Genomic DNA, 7,890 nt, shown 5'->3' with positions numbered 1-7,890 from the left:
TATTGCTCGAGTGTCTGGAAGGGGCCATATTGAACATCTCTGAACTTGTTTTTCAGTGAAAAAAACTTTTTTAAATACTCTTTGTAATGATGTATAACAGAAGGTTATATTATGTTTCTTTCATTAAATACACATTTTTAAAGTTGTGGTATTCTTTTTGAATCACCCTGTACTATGCTCACATCAGTCCTATATAAAATCAACTTTAGTAAAGAAGAATGCCTCTTACAAGGAAAGAGACAAACGCATAGCATGGAAGTTTGACATCTGAAATTACATGTCATGCCGCCACTAACTCCGTAATCAGGACATCTGTCAAGCAGATGTATACCTGGGGATTGTAGTACCTCACAAACACCTGTCGTTAACTTAGAATCACTGTAGTTATGAAACTGAAGACTCGATTTTATGCCCAAGATGCGGCGGGGGAATGGAGTGCCTCACATAAATCTTCGTTCGTCTAGAGGAATGTGTTGCAACAGGATGGATGTCCTCCGATGACGGAGAGATTTTGTGTTAACGATGGCAAGTAGACAGTGCTCTAAGTCATACACAGAACACGTATTATTAGGCGAGTCGAACGCAGGTTATGTCACGCAACTGATGCATCTCTACAAAACAACGGAAAAAATGGTCAGATGACCTACAGTGAAATGTCCCTCTCTCTCTAGAATGCCTCTCTGGAATGCACCATCAGTCTACCACTAAATCCTATCTCGCTACAGCTCCATCTCACCCAATCACTCCATCCGCTCTGTCATCCTTTAACGCATATGCAAGTAAGTTTAGAGGAAGATGGTTCTCTGTTTTCCAGGCATCAAAGACGGCAGTACACTTGGCGCGTGTCACTATTACCTCAATAGTAGCATGTTGCCTCGATGAAAAATAAAAGATTGTATCACGCTCGTTCCGTGTTCCAAAATTGCTTGTAAATGTAGTACAGCTGCCAACACCCACCGAAAATGCACTATTTTTCTCGTCGGGCGGCGTAGTACAGCACTGTACTCGCATGCAACCAGTCACCTCCAACCGCATATCTTAGAGTTGCAGCACGTTTGCTCTGTTTTAGCTATGTCAGTGTATGTACATGTGTCGCACAAGGCTCCCATGACGTGCTCTTCCGGCTGGTGGATTCAACTTCGAACATAAAACACATCTCCGTACGTAACGCGTGATTGGTCCACCTTGAAGCCCTATCCCAACTGTGGCGTGTTGTGGATCCGAATCCCAACATAGCTCCGGATATAACGCTCGGCAGATCCGCATTCATACGCTAGCTCGGGTCTACAGTGAGACATGGGAGCCATCTGCGGCACATGCACAATAGGTACTGTTGTTGTTGTTGTTTTGGTCTTCAGCCCAGACACTGGTTTGATGCAGCTCTCCATGCTACTCTGTCCTGTGCAAGCTTCTTCATCACCCAGCCTACTGCAGCCTACATCCTTCTGAATCTGCTTAGTGTATTCATCTCTTGGTATCCCTCTACGATTTTTACGCTCCACGCTGCCCTCCAGTACTAAATTGGTGATCCCCTGATGCCTCAGAACATGTCCTACCAACCGATCCCTTCTTCTAGTCAAGTTGTGCCACAAACTTCTCTTCTCCCCAATTCTATTCAATACCTCCTCGTTAGTTATGTGATCTACCCATCTAATCTTCAGCATTCTTCTGTAGCACCATATTTCGAAAGCTTCTATTCTGTTCTTGTCTAAACTATTTATCGTCCATATTTCACTTTCATACATGGCTACACTCCATACAAATACTTTCAGAAAAGCCTTCCTGACACTTAAATGTCTACTCGATTGTAACAGATTTCTCTTCTTCAGAAACGCTTTCCTTGCCATTGCCAATCTACATTTTATATCCTCTCTACTTCGACCATCATCAGTTATTCTGCTCCCCAAATAGCAAAACTCCTTTACTACTTTAACTGTCTCCTTTCCTAATCTAATTCCCTCAGCATCATCTGACTTAATTTGACTACATTCCATTATCCTTGTTTTGCTTTTGTTGATGTTCATCTTATATCCTCCTTTCAAGACACTGTCAATTCCGTTCAACTGCTCTTCCAGGTCCTTTGCTGTCTCTGACATAATTACAATGTCATCGGCACACCTCAAAGTTTTTATTTCTTCTCCATGGATTTTAATACCTACTCCGAACTTTTCTTTTGTTTCCTTCACTGCTTGCTCAATATACAGATTGAATAGCATCAGGGAGAGGCTACAGCCCTCTCACACTCCCTTCCTAACCACTGCTTCCCTTTCATGTCCCTCGACTGTTATAACTGCCATCTGGTTCCTGTACAAATTGTAAATAGCCTTTCGCTCCCTGTATTTTACCCCTACCACCTTCAGAATTTGAAAGAGAGTATTCCAGTCAACATTGTCAAAAGCTTTATTTAAGTCTACAAATGCTAGAAACGTAGGTTTGCCTTTCCTTAATCTTTCTTCTAGATGCTAGAAACCGGAAAAAATAACAATGCAGAGGACGCGAAATCTGATTATTATGCTCTGAGAAGGACATAACACGCATTTCGTAGGACTGGACTCTCTTGTTTAACTTCTGATCGCTTCTTCGTTTTGTATATCACGCTTGCAAAGTCGTCAAGATTCTCCGCAGGGCGCTGTGGGGTTCACACATTTCCGCCGGCGCATCGGGCGCTTCCACGAGGCAAGCTCCAGCCCCCTCCCAGGAGGCGGTGACTTGCCAGCCAGGCGGCAATCGCGACGGCCGTCTCGCTCCTCGCGGGACGCGCCTACCCAGCGCCTGCTGACCGGCTGCTGGCCTTCTGACATGGAAGGCGCCGCACCACGCGAGCTCTGAACTCTCGGGCGGCTTAACGACAAAGCCGCAACACACGTCTCCGGCGGTCTACTGACTTAGCGTCTTCCCCAACAGCTCTGTCCGAAGGAAAAGTCAGACTATCCATCTGTCTCACAATGAACAAAGCTACGCCGCCCGACCAGTAAAATAGTGCGTTTGCGTTAGGTGTTCACAGCTGTACTACACGTACAAGCAAGGACACTTCCTGGCAGATTAAAACTGTGTGCCGGACCGAGATTCGAACTTTTTTTTAAATAGAGATGGGGCCCCTCCACGCCCGCACCAACGTGGTGACCAAACCAAAAGTTCTACTGTCACCTCCGTAATCATGTTAGTTATCTAGTAAGTGGATCACAGGATGCTGGGCTGTGATGTTGTCCGTGCGTCTGGGTAAGGCTACGCATGAACACGGTCCATCAGGTGATAGATAGTGGACGAAACGCGAGTGAGGGTAGCGATTTGAAGAGCAGAGGGAAAAAAGTGCCATGGCTCGTGCCGTGGGAAAAAAACCTCTGCGACAGTGGGATGGGTAGTAAGAGCAGTAGTGGCTTACTAGCTGCGATAGCTCATGCAAGGCTGGATTTGTTATTATAGCTATCATGCATCATTACCGTGACAAGCGATGGCGATGTGTCCCAGTTGCTGCAGCTGCTACATTTCTGGAACAATCGAAATCGTTATACAGTAGTGGGAGATCGGCCATAGATCATCTCACTGTGTGGAGGATGTGTGGAGCTTGTTTGCATGCAGTGTACGGTACGGCTTCCCTGTGTGGTGCCAGTTACTCGGCAGTGTATTTCAGCTGGAAATCCAGTAAATGCGTCTGATTAACAGGGGCTCGCCTGTGCCGTTATGTTTGCGTATGCTTGGCCATAGATGTTATGTCCTTGCAAGTATGTCTTTTGGTCTTTTATGTTTCCATCTATGGTTGTGGTCGTAGTTCCCCAGATTCAGAATAAACGGGTTCTGCGAATGTCTGGAGTTTCTGTATAGTCTTGTGGTGAGTTTGTGGATTCGAACTCGGTACCTTTGCCTTTCGCGGGCAAGTGCTCTACCAACTGAGCTACCCTAGCACGACTCACGCCCCCTCCTCACAGCTTTACTTCTGCCAGTACGTCGTCTCATACCTTCCAAACATCACGTAAGCTCTCCTGCGAACCTTGCAGGCTGTGGCTAAGCCTTGTCTCCGCAATATCCTTTCTTTCAGGAGTGCTAGTTCTGCAAGGTACGCAGGAGACCCTCTGTAAAGTTTGGAAGGTAGGAGACGAGGTACTGGCAGAAGTAAAGCTGTGAGGAGGGGGCGCGAGTCGTGCTTCAGCAGCTCAGATGGTTGTTCTGATGGCGCGCCAAAGTGGAGCATGGCGCGGAAAGTATTCCTATTTCATTTCACTTCTCTTTTCCCCTCCTCTTCTAAGATTTTTTTTTCCTTACACATGTTTATCATTTTCACGCATAGCTTTCTATCTGCAGCCTATTCGTTTTCTTTCTCCTGTGCTCTCCCCCCCCCCCCCCCAAAAAAAAAAAACATAAAAAAATTTGGGTGCTGCTGATGGTGAGACTGTATACTCATTTATGTTAACAAAAATAAATAAATAAATAAATAAATAAATAGAAAAAGAAGGTCGTTGCGGAAATATAGCTACCTTTTATGTTTCACGTTTTCAAAGGATATTGTGTTATTTTATGAAGAACGTCGTCTTTTATTTTCATACACAAGAGGTTTTTACTTGTTTTCTCCTTACCTGCAAAAAAAAAAATTAAAAAAAAAGATGGTAGAGCACATACCCGCGAAAGGCAAAGGTCCCGAGATCGAATCTCGGTCCGGCACACATTTTTAATCTGCCAGGAAGTTTCATATCAGCGCACTCTCCGCTGCAGAGTGAAAATCTCATACTGGAAGTGGAAGCAATTTTGGAAAAAAATTATTCGCCATGCAAAGAGACTCTCATGATCAATTCAATTAACTAGCCTATCGAACTGATATCAATGACATGCTGCCTGGCGGGTGGAAGAAATGGCTAGGGCACCGCGGAACGATTCTTAACAAGCGTTTCTTTTTTTCGTTTTGGCGATATCTTTTAACCAAATTTCAATCTCCCACCTACACAGCGTGAGACAGGCTCTCACAATTTGTTTCGTAAACGCTAGTATGATGTAGCATCGCACTGGTGAAAGGGTACCTGTCATAGTGTACAAGACAGCTACGTTCTCTCGAATTATAGCTTCGTGTTTTCAAACGTTAAATGAACGTGTTTTCTTCCGACATGTGTGCCAAAGGCGTGACATTTTGTAATGAAATGTTTGCAACTACACACGTACATGAGAGTTTATTTGCAGACACTCAGCCGCGCTGTATTAGCCGAGCGGTCTAAGGCGCTACAGCCATGGACTGTGCGGCTGGTCCCGGCTGAGGTTCGAGTCCTCACTCGGGCATGGGTGTGTGTGTGTTTGTCCTTAGGATAATTTAGGTTAAGTAGTGTGTAAGCTTAGGGACTGACGACCTTAGCAGTTAAGTCCCACAAGATTTCACACACATCTGAACATTTTTTTGCAGACACTGAACGTGAGAGACGCTCTCAGGTCATGTAATTTGTTCAACAAACTGGAAGAAATTGCTTAATATAGATGTTTTTCTTTGGAGTTTAAATTCGAGCTTTCTCGTTACTCTGATGATGGTTTCAAAAAACGCGAAAATTCTGTGGTGATCGGTAGTTCTCACATTAAAATAGTCGAAGCGTTTTTCTTCCTGATTTTACACAGTGTGGGGCATGTCTCTGCTGATCATCTGTGAACAGTGGCGGTACACTTCTCTGGACATCAAAAAATAATGAGATGCGACTGCAGTCGAATATAAAAACTGTACCGATTTTGATAATAGAACTGAAAGACAATGGAGCTTACCTATTTTCGTGGAAAATGGACATTTATTTTGGTTGCAAATGTGTTTTACTTTTTGTAATAGATGCTAGATTATAGGTGCATTGACATCAAATACAATTGTTCTCCATCACTGAACGGCGGGCTGATGCGGGTGGATTGTGGGGGGGGGGGGGGGGGGGGGGGGGGGGAGGGGGGAGGAAAGGTGTGTCTGCTGTGGTGGTGGTCGTCAGACACAGCCGGCTTCTGTCTGGGGGGCCGCATGTGGGGGCTCTGTTGCTGTATTTTAGACGAACAAGTTGCACATGAGGCGTCCATCCTTCTATCTCGTATTGTTTAGTTGACTATACGTGCTACTGGCGTAGAAGCGTCAAATTAAGGCAGCAGGCAGGTGGTGGAAAGCCGAGTTTTGTGGGCCAAATGGACCGTTCTCTGGATGGGCGGGGTTATGCCTGTAAATTTCTCTTTTGTGCTAAGGGCCACCACATCAAAGGCGGAGCATATATTCCCCCCCCCCCCCCCCCCCCATAGGTGGATGGATTGGGAGAGGGTTGGAGGGACGGTGGAAGAGGGTTTCTTTAACGGCGGTTTGACACTTATTGAGGAGAACGTACATTCAACTACCGCCTGCTCTGCAGTCTTTTAGGACAATTATTTTCCCCAGTACATTTGCTGCATTCTGACCCGTTCATTAAGAGCGCAGGTTTTTGCACGACAATTTTCAAGTGTTATTAGAACTTTGACACATTTTTTTATTCCATCAGTTGTGGTAGCGTGTATTGGCTTCGATTACCTGGGCTGTGGGATGATTTTTCAGCAGGCATCCGTAGCGAACTCTGACATCAAACAGTCCTTACAGATAATACACTTTTTAAATTCCTCTCTGTCGAACACCACCATGTCGTCAGTTGAACATATTTCCCACCAAAAAGAATAAAGATAGTACCGTACACCCCAGCCTTTTTCCCACCAGCTTGTAGATGTAGGATAGAATTAGAGTGTGTCTGTCGCTAGTTTCGAGTGGTATTGCAAAATGTTTTCCCAGTGGGATAACACCAGTTGTATAGTATCATCAGTTTTTGCTGTGTATTGCGCTTTTATGCCATCCTTGTGCAGCACTATGCATGTAGTTGTGTAATTAGGACCGATATTGGTGTCAGTTTCCTGACCAAAATAACTGAAGTTGGGGCGAGTGGTAGACAGGGGCAGGGGTGATTAATTGATAAATTTAATTAATTTACGTATCAATTTTATATCAAAATTGCAAGGAGGGCCCTACAACACTACTACTACTGTCTCATTCCGGAGATAGATTTTGTATGTCAGTTGAACGCATTTCCCACCAGCCTTTCTTCCCACCAGCTTGTAGGTATGGTCACTCCCAGTTATTTTTGGAATGTTGCAATATTGGGGAGTCTGATCACTAAACGCGATGATAGGTTTGTAGTTTGCTTGTTTATTTCCTAGGTGGGAAGTTGATATAATGGTCTTTTGAAAATTTGGTCGGAGTTGTTTTGTTTGAACAATTCAACTTCAGGTCTATTGTTAGTGTTGCTTCTTCTTCTTTAAAGCTTTGATCCTGAGCGATCAGGGCAATACCATCAGCATAAACAAATTTCCTAGACTTTGTTTGTGGAAGATGGTACGTACAGAAATTAAAAAGAAATGTGGCCGAAACAGAACCCTGTGGGATACCATCACCTATTTTCTGAATCTTCTTTTGGAATTCTCTGAGTACACCTGGAAGTTTCTATTGTTCAACATGTTGCCAATCAGAGTGGTTAGTTTCCGACACGAAATGACAATGATGAATTTGAGCAGGACTTTGTCATGCCAGAGAGTATCACAGGCTGCAGTTAGATATAAGAAGAAGGAAATGAAAAAATTTTTTACATCAGTGGACATAAACCATATTTAAATAATTCTAAAACAGCCTTTTCATCGTTTCGTATTGAGCTGGATAATTGTATTTATCTTCTTGAATATCAATAATATTTTTTAAATTCAGAGCCGGCCACAGTGGCCGAGCGGTTCTAGGCGCTTTAGTCTGGAACCGCGCGACCGCTACGGTCGCAGGTTCGAATCTTGCCTCGGGAAAGGATGTGTGTGATGTCCTTAGGTTAGTCAGGTTTAAGTAGTTCTAAGTTCTAGGGCATTGATGACCTCAGATGTTATGTCGCATAG

This window comes from Schistocerca cancellata, chromosome 7 (genome assembly GCF_023864275.1).
Source record: "Schistocerca cancellata isolate TAMUIC-IGC-003103 chromosome 7, iqSchCanc2.1, whole genome shotgun sequence".
NCBI classification, from domain to species: domain Eukaryota; kingdom Metazoa; phylum Arthropoda; class Insecta; order Orthoptera; family Acrididae; genus Schistocerca; species Schistocerca cancellata.
Note: the sequence above shows the minus strand (reverse complement) of the source record.